This window comes from Falco punctatus, assembly GCF_963210335.1.
Source record: "Falco punctatus genome assembly, contig: scaffold_170, whole genome shotgun sequence".
NCBI lineage: Eukaryota > Metazoa > Chordata > Aves > Falconiformes > Falconidae > Falco > Falco punctatus.
In genome coordinates this window covers 80,195-95,454 of record NW_027660306.1, presented here as the reverse complement: position 1 = coordinate 95,454, position 15,260 = coordinate 80,195, and the positions used below count along the sequence as shown (strand labels likewise).

Genomic DNA, 15,260 nt, shown 5'->3' with positions numbered 1-15,260 from the left:
CTGGTGATGCTGGGCTCCAGTACCTCCCAGTACAGACCAGTTGAGCACCCACCTACCAGTGCTGGGCTCCAGTACCTCCCAGTACAGACCAGTTTAGGCCCCACCTACCAGTGCTGGGCTCCAGTACCTCCCAGTACAGACCAGTTTAGGTCCTGCTGGTGATGCTGGGCTCCAGTACCTCCCAGTACAGACCAGTTTAGCACCCACCTACCAGTGCTGGGCTCCAGTACCTCCCAGTACAGACCAGTTTAGCACCCAGCTCCCACTGCTGGGCTCCAGTACCTCCCAGTACAGACCAGTTTAGGCCCCAGCTACCAGTGCTGGGCTCCAGTACCACCCAGTACAGACCAGTTTAGGTCCTGCTGGTGATGCTGGGCTCCAGTACCTCCCAGTACAGACCAGTTGAGCACCCACCTACCAGTGCTGGGCTCCAGTACCTCCCAGTACAGACCAGTTTAGGTCCTGCTGGTGATGCTGGGCTCCAGTACCGCCCAGTACAGACCAGTTTTGCACCCACCTACCGGTGCTGGGCTCCAGTACCTCCCAGTACAGACCAGTTTAGCACCCACCTACCAGTGCTGGGCTCCAGTACCTCCCAGTACAGACCAGTTTAGCACCCAGCTACCAGTGCTGGGCTCCAGTACCTCCCAGTACAGACCAGTTTAGGTCCTGCTGGTGATGCTGGGCTCCAGTACCTCCCAGTACAGACCAGTTTAGCACCCAGCTACCAGTGCTGGGCTCCAGTACCTCCCAGTACAGACCAGTTTAGCACCCAGCTACCAGTGCTGGGCTCCAGTACCTCCCAGTACAGACCAGTTTAGCACCCACCTACCAGTGCTGGGCTCCAGTACCTCCCAGTACAGACCAGTTTAGCACCCAGCTACCAGTGCTGGGCTCCAGTACCTCCCAGTACAGACCAGTTTAGGTCCTGCTGGTGATGCTGGGCTCCAGTACCTCCCAGTACAGACCAGTTTAGGTCCTGCTGGTGATGCTGGGCTCCAGTACCACCCAGTACAGACCAGTTTAGCACCCACCTACCAGTGCTGGGCTCCAGTACCACCCAGTACAGACCAGTTTAGGCCCCAGCTACCAGTGCTGGGCTCCAGTACCTCCCAGTACAGACCAGTTTAGCACCCAGCTACCAGTGCTGGGCTCCAGTACCTCCCAGTACAGACCAGTTTAGCACCCAGCTACCAGTGCTGGGCTCCAGTACCACCCAGTACAGACCAGTTTAGGCCCCAGCTACCAGTGCTGGGCTCCAGTACCTCCCAGTACAGACCAGTTTAGCACCCAGCTACCAGTGCTGGGCTCCAGTACCTCCCAGTACAGACCAGTTTAGCACCCACCTACCAGTGCAGGGCTCCAGTACCACCCAGTACAGACCAGTTTAGGTCCTGCTGGTGACGCTGGGCTCCAGTACCACCCAGTATAGACCAGTTTAGGTCCTGCTGGTGATGCTGGGCTCCAGTACCACCCAGTACAGACCAGTTTAGGTCTTGCTGGTGATGCTGGGCTCCAGTACCACCCAGTAGAGACCAGTTTAGGTCCTGCTGGTGACGCTGGGCTCCAGTACCACCCAGTACAGACCAGTTTAGGTCCTGCTGGTGATGCTGGGCTCCAGTACCACCCAGTACAGACCAGTTTAGGTCCTGCTGGTGATGCTGGGCTCCAGTACCACCCAGTACAGACCAGTTTAGCACCCAGCTCCCACTGCTGGGCTCCAGTACCTCCCAGTACAGACCAGTTTAGGTCCTGCTGGTGACGCTGGGCTCCAGTACCACCCAGTACAGACCAGTTTAGGTCCTGCTGGTGATGCTGGGCTCCAGTACCACCCAGTACAGACCAGTTTAGGTCTTGCTGGTGATGCTGGGCTCCAGTACCACCCAGTAGAGACCAGTTTAGGTCCTGCTGGTGACGCTGGGCTCCAGTACCACCCAGTACAGACCAGTTTAGGTCTTGCTGGTGATGCTGGGCTCCAGTACCACCCAGTAGAGACCAGTTTAGGTCTTGCTGGTGATGCTGGGCTCCAGTACCACCCAATAGAGACCAGTTTAGGTCCTGCTGGTGATGCTGGCTCCAGTACCACCCAGTACAGACCAGTTTAGGTCCTGCTGGTGATGCTGGGCTCCAGTACCTCCCAGTACAGACCAGTTTAGGCCCCACCTACCAGTGCTGTGCTCCAGTACCACCCAGTACAGACCAGTTTAGGCCCCAGCTACTAGTGCTGGGCTCCAGTACCACCCAGTACAGACCAGTTTAGGTCCTGCTGGTGATGCTAGGCTCCAGTACCTCCCAGTACAGACCAGTTTAGGTCCTTTTGGTGATGCTGGGCTCCAGTACCACCCAGTACAGACCAGTTGAGGTCCTTTTGGTGATGCTGGGCTCCAGTACCACCCAGTACAGACCAGTTTAGGTCCTGCTGGTGATGCTGGGCTCCAGTACCACCCAGTACAGACCAGTTTAGGTCCTGCTGGTGACGCTGGGCTCCAGTACCTCCCAGTACAGACCTGTTTAGCACCCAGCTCCCACTGCTGGGCTCCAGTACCACCCAGTTCATCCCAGTTTGAATCCCAGATTGTCCTGGTTGGGGTCTCCAAGCCCAGGGTGGGGTCTCCAAGCCCACCTTGGGGTCTCCAAGCCCAGGTTGGTTTCTCCAAGCCCAGGTTAGGGTCTCCAACCCAGCTCATCTCCAAGCCCACCTAGAAAGCCCAGGTTGGGGTCTCCAAGCCAAGTTCAGGTCCAAGCCCACCTAGAAAAGCCCAGGTTGGGGTCTCCAAGCCAAGTTCAGGTCCAAGCCCACCTAGAAAAGCCCAGGTTGGGGTCTCCAAGCCGATGTTGGGGTCTCCAAACCCAGGTTGGGGTCTCCAACCCAGCTCATCTCCAAGCCCACCTAGAAAGCCCAACCTTGGGGTCTGCAAGCCAAGTTCAGGTCCAAGCCCACCTAGAAAAGCCCAGGTTGGGGTCTCCAAGCCTAGCTCCAAGCCCACCTGAGAAGCCCAGATGAAGTTCTCCAAGCCCAGGTTGGGGTCTCCAAGCCCAGCCCAGCTCCAAACCCACCTCGAGATGCCCAGATGAAGTTCTCCAAGCCCAGCTCAGCCTCCGCCTTCTTCTAGGAGAGCCAGGTTGAAGGTGTCCTCACCCTCCGGTGGCCCCGTGTCCTCCTCGGAGCCACCCCACCCCACCCCCCACCCCCATCTGAAGAAGCAGGGACCACCCCCCATCAAAGCCAACCCCCAAAGCGGTGGTGGGACCCCAAGCCCACGTCCCCGTCTTTGAGGAACCACTCACCGCTGGTGGGACGGGGGTGGTGGTGGCGATGGTGGTGGTGGCCAGGTCCCCGTGGCGCGATGACGTCAGAGGGGTGGGGGTGGGGGGTGGTGGGTGGGGGTGGGGGTGGTGGGGTCGTCGTTTGGGGTGGGAAAAGCGTCTGGGAGGAAGTTCTCGCGCCCCGGTGAACTTCCTCTTCTGGTGGTGACCTTTTCACCGGCGCTTTCACATCGTCTTTCGGCCAGACCGCTTCCCCCACCGCCTGTCCCACCACCTGTCCTGTCCCACCACCTGTCCCACCACCACCTTCTCCAAAGTTCTTCTCCTCCCCAGTCAAGGCCGCCGCCCCCACCGTCTACCCGCTGATCTCCTGCGAGGACTGCCAGGACAAGGTCACCTTCGGTTGCTTGGTCAACAACTTCTTCCCCGAACCCGTCACCGTCACCTGGGTCTCCAGGATTTCAGGAGAAGCTGAGACCTTCCCGGTCATCTACAGACCAGGGACCTACTACACCCTCAGCAGCGAGTTCACCGTCCCCGCCCTTAACGTGGACAACGAGATCTTCCAGTGCAGGGTGGACCACAGAAGCACCGGAACCATCATCAAGAACATCACGGGTGAGGAGAAGGTGGTGAGGAGGAGATCCCGGCATGGCACGAGGTCTTGGTGGACCTCAAAGAGGGGCTGGTGTCTCTCCAAGGCGTGTGCGATGTCTTGGTGGACACCTAGATGACACCTAGATGGGTTGATGTTTCTCCAAGGCTTGCACGAGGTCTTGGTGGACCTCGAAGAGGGGCTGGTGTTTCTCCAAGGCTTCCACGAGGTCTTGGTGGACACCTAGATGACCCCTGGATGGGTTGGTGTTTCTCCAAGGCTTCCACGAGGTCTTGGTGGACACCTAGATGACCCCTGGATGGGTTGGTGTCTCTCCAAGGCCTGAACGAGGTCTTGGTGGACACCTAGATGACCCCTAGATGGGTTGGTGTCTCTCCAAGGCTTGCACGAGGTCTTGGTGGACCCCTGGATGGGTTGGTGTCTCTCCAAGGCTTGCACGAGGTCTTGGTGGACCTCGAAGAGGGGTTGATGTTTCTCCAAGGCTTGCATGAGGTCTTGGTGGACACCTAGATGACCCCTAGATGGGTTGGTGTCTCTCCAAGGCTTGCACGAGGTCTTGGTGGACCTCGAAGAGGGGTTGATGTTTCTCCAAGGCTTGCATGAGGTCTTGGTGGACACCTAGACCACCCCTAGATGGGTTGGTGTTTCTCCAAGGCTTGCACGAGGTCTTGGTGGACACCTAGATGACCCCTGGATGGGTTGGTGCTTCTCCAAGGCTTGCACGAGGTCTTGGTGGACACCTCGAAGAGGGGTTGATGTTTCTCCAAGGCTTGCGCGAGGTCTTGGTGGACACCTAGATGACCCCTGGATGGGTTGGTGTTTCTCCAAGGCTTCCACGAGGTCTTGGTGGACACCTAGATGACCCCTGGATGGGTTGGTGTCTCTCCAAGGCCTGAACGAGGTCTTGGTGGACACCTAGATGACCCCTAGATGGGTTGGTGTCTCTCCAAGGCTTGCACGAGGTCTTGGTGGACCTCGAAGATGGGTTGATGTTTCTCCAAGGCTTGCACGAGGTCTTGGTGGACCTCGAAGAGGGGTTGATGTTTCTCCAAGGCTTGCATGAGGTCTTGGTGGACACCTAGATGACCCCTAGATGGGTTGGTGTTTCTCCAAGGCTTGCACGAGGTCTTGGTGGACACCTCGAAGAGGGGTTGATGTTTCTCCAAGGCTTGCGCGAGGTCTTGGTGGACACCTAGATGACCCCTGGATGGGTTGGTGTTTCTCCAAGGCTTGCACGAGGTCTTGGTGGACACCTAGACAACCCCTAGATGGGTTGGTGTTTCTCCAAGGCCTGAACGAGGTCTTGGTGGACACCTAGACCACCCCTAGATGGGTTGGTGTTTCTCCAAGGCTTGCACGAGGTCTTGGTGGACACCTAGACCACCCCTAGATGGGCTGGTGTTTCTCCAAGGCTTGCACGAGGTCTTGGTGGACACCTAGATGACCCCTAGATGGGTTGGTGTGTCTCCAAGACCTGAACGAGGTCTTGGTGGACCCCTGGATGGGTTGATGTTTCTCCAAGTCTTGCACGAGGTCTTGGTGGACCTCGAAGATGGGTTGATGTTTCTCCAAGGCTTGCACGAGGTCTAGATGGACCTCGAAGATGGGTTGATGTTTCTCCAAGGCCTGAACGAGGTCTTGGTGGACCTCGAAGATGGGTTGATGTTTCTCCAAGTCTTGCACGAGGTCTTGGTGGACCTCGAAGATGGGTTGATGTTTCTCCAAGGCTTGAACGAGGTCTTGGTGGACCCCTGGATGGGTTGATGTTTCTCCAAGTCTTGCACGAGGTCTTGGTGGACCCCTCTCCCTGATGTCCCTTCTCTTCAGGTCAGTCTGTGTGTCCGTCAGAGAAGGTGACAATCAAGCTCCTGAGCGACCCGGTCCAGGACAGCTCGGAGGGGAAGGTCCTTCTGCTGTGCCTCGTGGAGGGGAAGACGGCTGGTGACGCCAAGGTGCAGTGGCTGAGGAACCAGGAGGTGGTGGACCTGCGGCAGGAGGACAACACCTGCGACCAGTGCTCCACGGAGAAGGCCACCTTCACCAGCAAGGTCAACGTCAGCCTGGAGAGCTGGAACCTGGGGGCCGAGTTCTCCTGCAAGGTCACCCACCCTTCGCTGGAGGAACCGGCCATCCTCAACATCAGCACCTTCTGCTCAGGTAGGCGGGGTTTCTTGGAGGACATGGGGAGATGGAACATCTCAGAAGGTTGGTGGGCTCCACAGAGAGCCCAGAAGGTGCGTAGGGTTGGTGGGCTCCATGGAAAGCCCAGAAGGTCCGTAGGGTTGGTGGGCTCCATGGAAAGCCCAGAAGGTGCGTAGGGTTGGTGGGCTCCATGGAAAGCCCAGAAGGTCCGTAGGGTTGGTGGGCTCCATGGAAAGCCCAGAAGGTCCGTAGGGTTGGTGGGCTCCATGGAAAGCCCAGAAGGTGCGTAGGGTTGGTGGGCTCCATGGAAAGCCCAGAAGGTGCGTAGGGTTGGTGGGCTCCATGGAAAGCCCAGAAGGTCCGTAGGGTTGGTGGGCTCCACGGAGAGCCCAGAAGGTCTGTAGGGTTGGTGGGCTCCATGGAAAGCCCAGAAGGTCCGTAGGGTTGGTGGGCTCCATGGAAAGCCCAGAAGGTCCGTAGGGTTGGTGGGCTCCATGGAAAGCCCAGAAGGTCAAGCCATTGGTCGGTTGGGACACGGAGAGGTGGTGGGGTGGGGGGTTGGCCAGGAGGGTGGTCAGATGATGGAAAACCGGGTGGTTGGTTGGTTGGAGAACGTAGAGATGGATGGATGGTCAAGGTAGGTGGATGGTTGACCTTGGTGGGTGGTTGAACTTGGTGGATGGATGACCTGGGTGGATGGTTGACCTGGGTGGGTGGATGGTTGACCTTGGTGGATGGTCAAGGTGGATGGTTGACTTTCAAGGTGGATGGTCAAGGTGGATGGTTGACCTTGGGGGGTGGTTGAACTTGGTGGATGGATGCCCTGGGTGGATGGTTGACCTTGGTGGATGGTCAAGGTGGATGGTTGACCTGGGTGGGCGGATGGTTGACCTTGGTGGATGGTCAAGGTGGATGGTTGACTTTCAAGGTGGATGGTCAAGGTGGATGGTTGACCTTGGGGGGTGGTTGAACTTGGTGGATGGATGCCCTGGGTGGATGGTTGACCTTGGTGGATGGTCAAGGTGGATGGTTGACCTGGGTGGGCGGATGGTTGACCTTGGTGGATGGTCAAGGTGGATGGTTGACTTTCAAGGTGGATGGTCAAGGTGGATGGTTGACCTTGGGGGGTGGTTGAACTTGGTGGATGGATGCCCTGGGTGGATGGTTGACCTTGGTGGATGGTCAAGGTGGATGGTTGACCTGGGTGGGCGGATGGTTGACCTTGGTGGATGGTCAAGGTGGATGGTTGACCTTGGTGGATGGTCAAGGTGGATGGTTGACTTTCAAGGTGGATGGTTGACCTTGGTGGATGGTCAAGGTGGATGGTTGACCTGGGTGGATGGTCAAGGTGGATGGTTGACTTTCAAGGTGGATGGTTGACCTTGGGGGGTGGTTGAACTTGGTGGATGGTTGACCTGGGTGGATGGTTGACCTTGGTGGATGGTCAAGGTGGATGGTTGACCTGGGTGGGTGGATGGTTGACCTTGGTGGATGGTCAAGGTGGATGTTTGACCTTGGTGGATGGTCAAGGTGGATGGTTGACTTTCAAGGTGGATGGTTGACCTTGGTGGATGGTCAAGGTGGATGGTTGACTTTCAAGGTGGATGGTTGACCTTGGTGGATGGTCAAGGTGGATGGTTGACTTTCAAGGTGGATGGTTGACCTGGGTGGATGGTCAAGGTGGATGGTTGACCTGGGTGGATGGTTGACCTGGGTGGGTGGTTGACCTGGGTGGATGGTTGACCTTGGTCGCTGGTTGACCTGGGTGGTGGACAGACGGGTGGGTGCAGCCCCATCCCCCACCCCCACAAACCACCCCACGACCCCACACAATGATGATGGCCAAGGAGACGTGACACCACCGTGATGGTGGCAACCAAGGGCCAGCATTTTGGGGTGGGGTGGGGTGGTGGTCACCAAATGTCTTCCCCCTCCTCGACGTTTGGCGTCAGCCCAAGGTCCACCCCCCTCAACACCCCTCCCCCACCCACCCCCACCACCAGATGACAGACCAGATGTGGAGGTCACCATCACCCCCCCATCCCTGGAGGACCTCTACCTCAGCCAGAACGCCAACATCACCTGCTTGGCCGTCAACCTGAAGTCCCCCGAGGACGTGAAGTTCTCCTGGAGCCGGGACAAAGGTAACGCCTTGGAGGCCACCAAGGGACCGGTGGTCAAGTTGGAGAACGGTCTCTACCAGATGAGCAGCACCCTCAAGCTCTGCGCCGACGAGTGGAACTCCGGTGAGAAGTTCACCTGCACCGTCAACATCCCCGACCTCGGCGAGCCCATCGTCAGGTCCATTAGGAAAGACACAGGTAGGCCCCCGTCCCACGTCCCACCATCGCGGTCCCGGTGTGGGACGGTCCAACGGAAGAGGCTGGGCTGCTGGGGGAGTCTGCTGGAAGGGTCTGCTGGAAGGGGCTGGTCTACTGGAAGGGTCTGCTGGGAGAGGCTGGTCTACAGGAAGGGTCTACTGGAAGGATCTACTGGAAGGGTCTACTGGAAGGGGATAGTCTACTGGAAGGGTCTACTGGAAGGGGCTGGTCTACTAGAAGGGTCTACTGGAAGGGTCTACAGGAAGGATCTACTGGAAGGGTCTACTGGAAGGGTCTACTGGAAGGGTCTACTGGAAGGGTCTTCTGGAAGGGTCTTCTGGAAGGGTCTACTGGAAGGGTCTACTGGAAGGGTCTGCTGGAAGGGTCTTCTGGAAGGGTCTACTGGAAGGGGATAGTCTACTGGAAGGGTCTACTGGGAGAGGCTGGTCTACTGGAAGGGTCTACTAGAAGGGTCTACTGGAAGGGTCTGCTGGAAGGGTCTACTGGAAGGGTCTGCTGGAAGGGTCTGCTGGAAGGGTCTACTGGAAGGGTCTGCTGGAAGGGTCTACTGGGAGAGGCTGGTCTACTGGAAGGGTCTGCTGGAAGGGTCTACTGGAAGGGTCTGCTGGAAGGGTCTGCTGGAAGGGTCTACTGGAAGGGTCTGCTGGAAGGGTCTACTGGGAGAGGCTGGTCTACAGGAAGGATCTACTGGAAGGGTCTACTGGGAGAGTCTACTGGAAGGATCTAATGGAAGGGGATAGTCTACTGGAAGGGTCTACTGGGAGAGGCTGGTCTACAGGAAGGATCTACTAGAAGGGTCTACTGGAAGGGTCTGCTGGGAGAGGCTGGTCTACTGGGATGGTCTACTGGAAGGGTCTGCTGGAAGGGTCTACTGGAAGGGTCTACTGTGAGAGGCTGGTCTACAGGAAGGATCTACTGGAAGGGTCTACTGGAAGGGTCTACTGGAAGGGTCTACTGGGAGAGGCTGGTCTACTGGAAGGGTCTACTGGAAGGGTCTGCTGGAAGGGTCTGGTCTACTGGAAGGGTCTACTGGGAGAGGCTGGTCTACAGGAAGGATCTACTGGAAGGGTCTGCTGGAAGGGTCTACTGGAAGGGGATAGTCTACTGGAAGGGTCTACTGGGAGAGGTTGGTCTTCTGGAAGGGTCTACTGGAAGGATCTACTGGAAGGGTCTACTGGGAGAGGCTGGTCTACTGGAAGGGTCTACTGGAAGGGTCTACTGGGAGAGGCTGGTCTACTGGACGGGTCTACTGGGATGGTCTACTGGAAGGGTCTACTGGGATGGTCTACTGGAAGGGTCTACTGGAAGGGTCTACTGGAAGGGTCTACTGGGATGGTCTACTGGAAGGGTCTAGCCTACTGGGAGAGCCAACTGGGCCGGCCAACTGGGGGAGCTCCACCCCTCCCACCACCCTTGACCTTCTCTCGCCCCTCCCCCCCTCCCCCTCCCAGACGTCCCCGTGAAGCCACCTTCCGTCTACGTCTTCCCGCCGCCGGCGGAGCAGCTGGCCCAGCAGGAGGTGGCCACCTTGACCTGCTTGGCTTTGGGTTTCACTCCCCGCGACATCCTGGTGACCTGGACCCGAGAGGACCATCCGGTGACCCCCGGTAGCTTCTCCACCTTCGGTCCTCAAGCGGAAGGTGACACCTACACGGTCTACAGCAAGTTGGACGTGCCGGTGGCCGCCTGGCAGCGCGGCGAGACCTTCGCGTGCGTGGTGGGACACCAGGGGATCCCCATGAACTTCGTGCAGAGGAGCTTGGACAAGTCCATGGGTAAACCCACCGCCGTCAACGTCTCGGTGGTCCTGGCCGACGCCGACGTCACCTGCTACTAGAGTTGGGGGGGAGGGGACGGGGTTGTCCACCTGGGGTGGGGTGGGGTGGGAGAAGATGTAAATCCGCATCCGAATAAAAAAAACGACCCAAAAAAAGGTGAAAAAAAACCCAAAAAACAACAAAAAAACCCGGCGATAAAACGCCGAAAGCGCCGCGCGATGCGCCGACGGCAACTGGGACGGTGTACTGGGCTGGGCTGGTCTACTGGGAGGTACTGGTCTACTGGGAGAGGCAACTGGGCCGGTCTACTGGACTGGTCTGGTCTACTGGGAGAGGCAACTGGGCCGGTCTACTGGACGGGTCTGGTCTACTGGAAGGGTGTGGTCTACTGGGAGAGGCAACTGGGCTGGTCTACTGGACTGGTCTGGTCTACTGGGAGGTTCTGGTCTACTGGGAGAGCCAACTGGGCTGGTCTACTGGGAGGTTCTGGTCTACTGGGAGAGCCAACTGGGCCGGTCTACTGGACGGGTCTGGTCTACTGGAAGGTTCTGGTCTACTGGGAGAGGCAACTGGGCCGGTCTACTGGACGGGTCTGGTCTACTGGAAGGGTGTGGTCTACTGGGAGAGGCAACTGGTCTGGTCTACTGGGAGGTTCTGGTCTACTGGGAGAGCCAACTGGGCCGGTCTACTGGACGGGTCTGGTCTACTGGAAGGTTCTGGTCTACTGGGAGAGGCAACTGGGCCGGTCTACTGGACTGGTCTGGTCTACTGGGAGAGGCAACTGGGCCGGTCTACTGGACGGGTCTGGTCTACTGGAAGGGTGTGGTCTACTGGGAGAGGCAACTGGGCCGGTCTACTGGACGGGTCTGGTCTACTGGAAGGTTCTGGTCTACTGGGAGAGCCAACTGGGCTGGTCTACTGGGAGGTTCTGGTCTACCGGGAGAGCCAACTGGGCCGGTCTACTGGACGGGTCTGGTCTACTGGACTGGTCTGGTCTACTGGGAGGTTCTGGTCTACTATGAGAGCCAACTGGGCTGGTCTACTGGACTGGTCTGGTCTACTGGGAGAGGCAACTGGGCCGGTCTACTGGACGGGTCTGGTCTACTGGGAGGTTCTGGTCTACTGGGAGAGGCAACTGGGCCGGTCTACTGGACGGGTCTGGTCTACTGGGAGAGCCAACTGGGCTGGTCTACTGGACGGGTCTGGTCTACTGGGAGGTTCTGGTCTACTGGGAGAGGCAACTGGGCCGGTCTACTGGACGGGTCTGGTCTACTGGAAGGGTGTGGTCTACTGGGAGAGGCAACTGGGCCGGTCTACTGGACTGGTCTGGTCTGCTGGGAGGTTCTGGTCTACTGGGAGAGCCAACTGGGCTGGTCTACTGGGAGGTTCTGGTCTACTGGGAGAGCCAACTGGGCCGGTCTACTGGACGGGTCTGGTCTACTTGGAGAGGCAACTGGGCCGGTCTACTGGACGGGTCTGGTCTACTGGAAGGTTCTGGTCTACTGGGAGAGGCAACTGGGCCGGTCTACTGGACGGGTCTGGTCTACTGGAAGGTTCTGGTCTACTGGGAGAGGCAACTGGGCCGGTCTACTGGACGGGTCTGGTCTACTGGAAGGGTGTGGTCTACTGGGAGAGGCAACTGGTCTGGTCTACTGGGAGGTTCTGGTCTACTGGGAGAGCCAACTGGGCTGGTCTACTGGACGGGTCTGGTCTACTGGGAGGTTCTGGTCTACTGGGAGAGGCAACTGGGCCGGTCTACTGGACGGGTCTGGTCTACTGGAAGGGTGTGGTCTACTGGGAGAGGCAACTGGGCCGGTCTACTGGACGGGTCTGGTCTACTGGGAGGTTCTGGTCTACTGGGAGAGCCAACTGGGCTGGTCTACTGGGAGGTTCTGGTCTACTGGGAGAGCCAACTGGGCCGGTCTACTGGACGGGTCTGGTCTACTGGACTGGTCTGGTCTACTGGGAGGTTCTGGTCTACTATGAGAGCCAACTGGGCTGGTCTACTGGACTGGTCTGGTCTACTGGGAGAGGCAACTGGGCCGGTCTACTGGACGGGTCTGGTCTACTGGGAGGTTCTGGTCTACTGGGAGAGGCAACTGGGCCGGTCTACTGGACTGGTCTGGTCTACTGGGAGAGGCAACTGGGCCGGTCTACTGGACGGGTCTGGTTTACTGGAAGGGTGTGGTCTACTGGGAGAGGCAACTGGGCCGGTCTACTGGACGGGTCTGGTCTACTGGAAGGTTCTGGTCTACTGGGAGAGCCAACTGGGCCGGTCTACTGGACGGGTCTGGTCTACTGGAAGGTTCTGGTCTACTGGGAGAGGCAACTGGGCTGGTCTACTGGACGGGTCTGGTCTACTGGAAGGGTGTGGTCTACTGGGAGAGGCAACTGGGCTGGTCTACTGGACGGGTCTGGTCTACTGGAAGGGTGTGGTCTACTGGGAGAGGCAACTGGGCTGGTCTACTGGACGGGTCTGGTCTACTGGAAGGGTGTGGTCTACTGGGAGAGGCAACTGGGCTGGTCTACTGGACTGGTCTGGTCTACTGGGAGGTTCTGGTCTACTGGGAGAGCCAACTGGGCTGGTCTACTGGGAGGTTCTGGTCTACTGGGAGAGCCAACTGGGCCGGTCTACTGGACGGGTCTGGTCTACTGGAAGGTTCTGGTCTACTGGGAGAGGCAACTGGGCCGGTCTACTGGACGGGTCTGGTCTACTGGAAGGGTGTGGTCTACTGGGAGAGGCAACTGGTCTGGTCTACTGGGAGGTTCTGGTCTACTGGGAGAGCCAACTGGGCCGGTCTACTGGACGGGTCTGGTCTACTGGAAGGTTCTGGTCTACTGGGAGAGCCAACTGGGCCGGTCTACTGGACGGGTCTGGTCTACTGGGAGGTTCTGGTCTACTGGGAGAGCCAACTGGTCTGGTCTACTGGGAGGGCGTGGTCTACTGGGAGAGCCTGGGGTGGGGCTATGGAAGGAGGTGGGCGTGGTCTTCAGCCGTGGAGGTCAACGGTGTTGGGTGGGGGGAGCCCACCCCGCCGCTCCACTCCTCCCAAAGAAGGAAATTCCCCAAAACTGAGGGTTTTCACCCCAAAAAATCCCTTTTTTCCCCACCAAAAATCCCCGTGGTCCCTTTTGGAGGAGATTTTTGGGCGAAAACAAGAGATTTTGGGGAAAAAACGGCTGGAAATGGTAATGGTGGGTTTTTTTCTACCAAAAATCCTCGTGGTCCATTTTGGAGGAGATTTTTGGGGGAAAACAAGAGATTTTTGGGAAAAACCGGGTGGAAATGGTGGATTTTTTTTCCACCAAATCCTCGTGGTCCCTTTTGGAGGAGATTTTTGGGTGAAAACAAGAGATTTTGGGGAAAAAACAGGTGGAAATGGTGTTTTTTTCCCACCATTAATCCCGCTGGTCCGTTTTGGAGGAGATTTTTGGGTGAAAACAAGAGATTTTGGGGAAAAACCGGCTGGAAATGGTGGGTTTTTTCCACCATTAATCCCCGTGGTCCCTTTTGGAGGAGATTTTTGGGCGAAAACAAGAGATTTTGGGGAAAAAACGGCTGGAAATGGTGGTTTTTTTCCACCAAATCCTCGTGGTCCCTTTTGGAGGAGATTTTTGGGCGAAAACAAGAGATTTTGGGGCAAAACCGGGTGGAAATGGTGGGTTTTTTTCCACCAGAAATCCCCGTGGTCCATTTTGGAGGAGATTTTTGGGCGAAAACAAGAGATTTTGGGGAAAAACCGGGTGGAAATGGTGGATTTTTTCCACCCAAAATCCCCATGTTCCCTTTTGGAGGAGATTTTTGGGCGAAAACAAGAGATTTTGGGGAAAAACCGGGTGGAAATGGTGGGGTTTTCCCACCAGTAATCCCCATGGTCCCTTTGGAGGAGACTTTGGGGCAAAACCGGGAGATTCTGGGGCAAAAACAGGTGGATTTTTTTTTTTTCCACCAAAAATCCCCGTGGTCCAGATTTTGGGGCGAAAACGGGTGGAAATGTGTTTTTTTTTGTTTTTTTTTTTTTTTTTTCCTGGACACGCTGAAAATCCCGGTGTCCCCTTTGCCGTTTTACGGGGATCGGGGAGAAGGATTTTGGGCGAAAAACGGGGGAAACCGTGTTGGTTTTTTTCCGCCGCCTTGACCCAAAATATCTGATTCTTGGCTCTGGCGGACAAACGGAAAAAACGGGTGGAAAAACGGGTGGAAAAATGGTGAAAACCGTTTTTTTTTTTTTTTTTTTTTTTTTTTTGTTTTGTTTTTTGTGGGTTTTGTTTTGTTTTTTGTGGGTTTTGTTTGTTTGTTTTTTTCCCCAGAAACGCCGAAAATCCTGGTGTCCCCTTTGCCATTTAACGGGGATCAGGGAGAAGGATTTTGGGTGAAAAACGTGGTTTTTTTTTTTTTTTTCCGCTGCCTGGACCCAAAATATATGATTCTTGGCTCTGGCGGACAAACGGAAAAACGGGTGGAGAAATGGGTGGAAAAATGGTGAAAACCGGGTTTTTTTGGGGTTTTTTTTTGCTTTTTTTTTTTGCTTTTTTTTGGTTTTTTTGGTTTTTTTTGGGTTTTCCTTCCCCAGAAACGCCGAAAATCCCGGTGTCCCCTTTGCCGTTTAACGGGGATCGGGGAGAAGGATTTTGGGTGAAAATATCTGATTCTCGGCTCTGGCGGACAAACGGAAAAAACGGGTGGAGAAATGGGTGGAAAAACGGTGAAAACCATTTTTTGGGGGGTTTTTTCTTGGTTTTTTTGGGGTTTTTTTGTTTGGTTTTTTTTTTTTTTTTTGTTTGGTTTTTTTTTGTGTTTTTTGGTTTTTTTGTTTTTTCCCCAGAAACTCCGAAAATCCCGGTGTCCCCTTTGCAGTTTACCGGGGATCGGGGAGAAGGATTTTGGGTGAAAATATCTGATTCTCGGCTCTGGCGGACAAACGGAAAAAACGGGTTGAGAAATGGGTGTAAAAACGGTGAAAACCGGTTTTTTGGGGGTTTTTTCTTGGGGTTTTTTGGGGTTTTTTTGGGTTTTTTGTTTGGTTTTTTTTTGTGTGTTTTTTGTTTGGGTTTTTTTTTGTGTTTTCTGTTTTTTGTTTTTTTTTTTTTTGTTTTGTTTTCCCCAGAAACACC

At 56.2% G+C, this 15,260-nt stretch overlaps 1 gene segment (V, D, J or C); it reads left to right on the top strand.

The window, feature by feature from the left end:
* Nucleotides 1–5,473: 5,473 nt before the first annotated feature.
* Nucleotides 5,474–10,214, top strand: LOC308057191 (Ig alpha chain C region-like). The segment is given in 4 exons: nt 5,474–5,642; nt 5,711–6,040; nt 8,029–8,346; nt 9,819–10,214.
* The last annotated feature ends 5,046 nt before the right edge of the window (nt 10,215–15,260 follow it).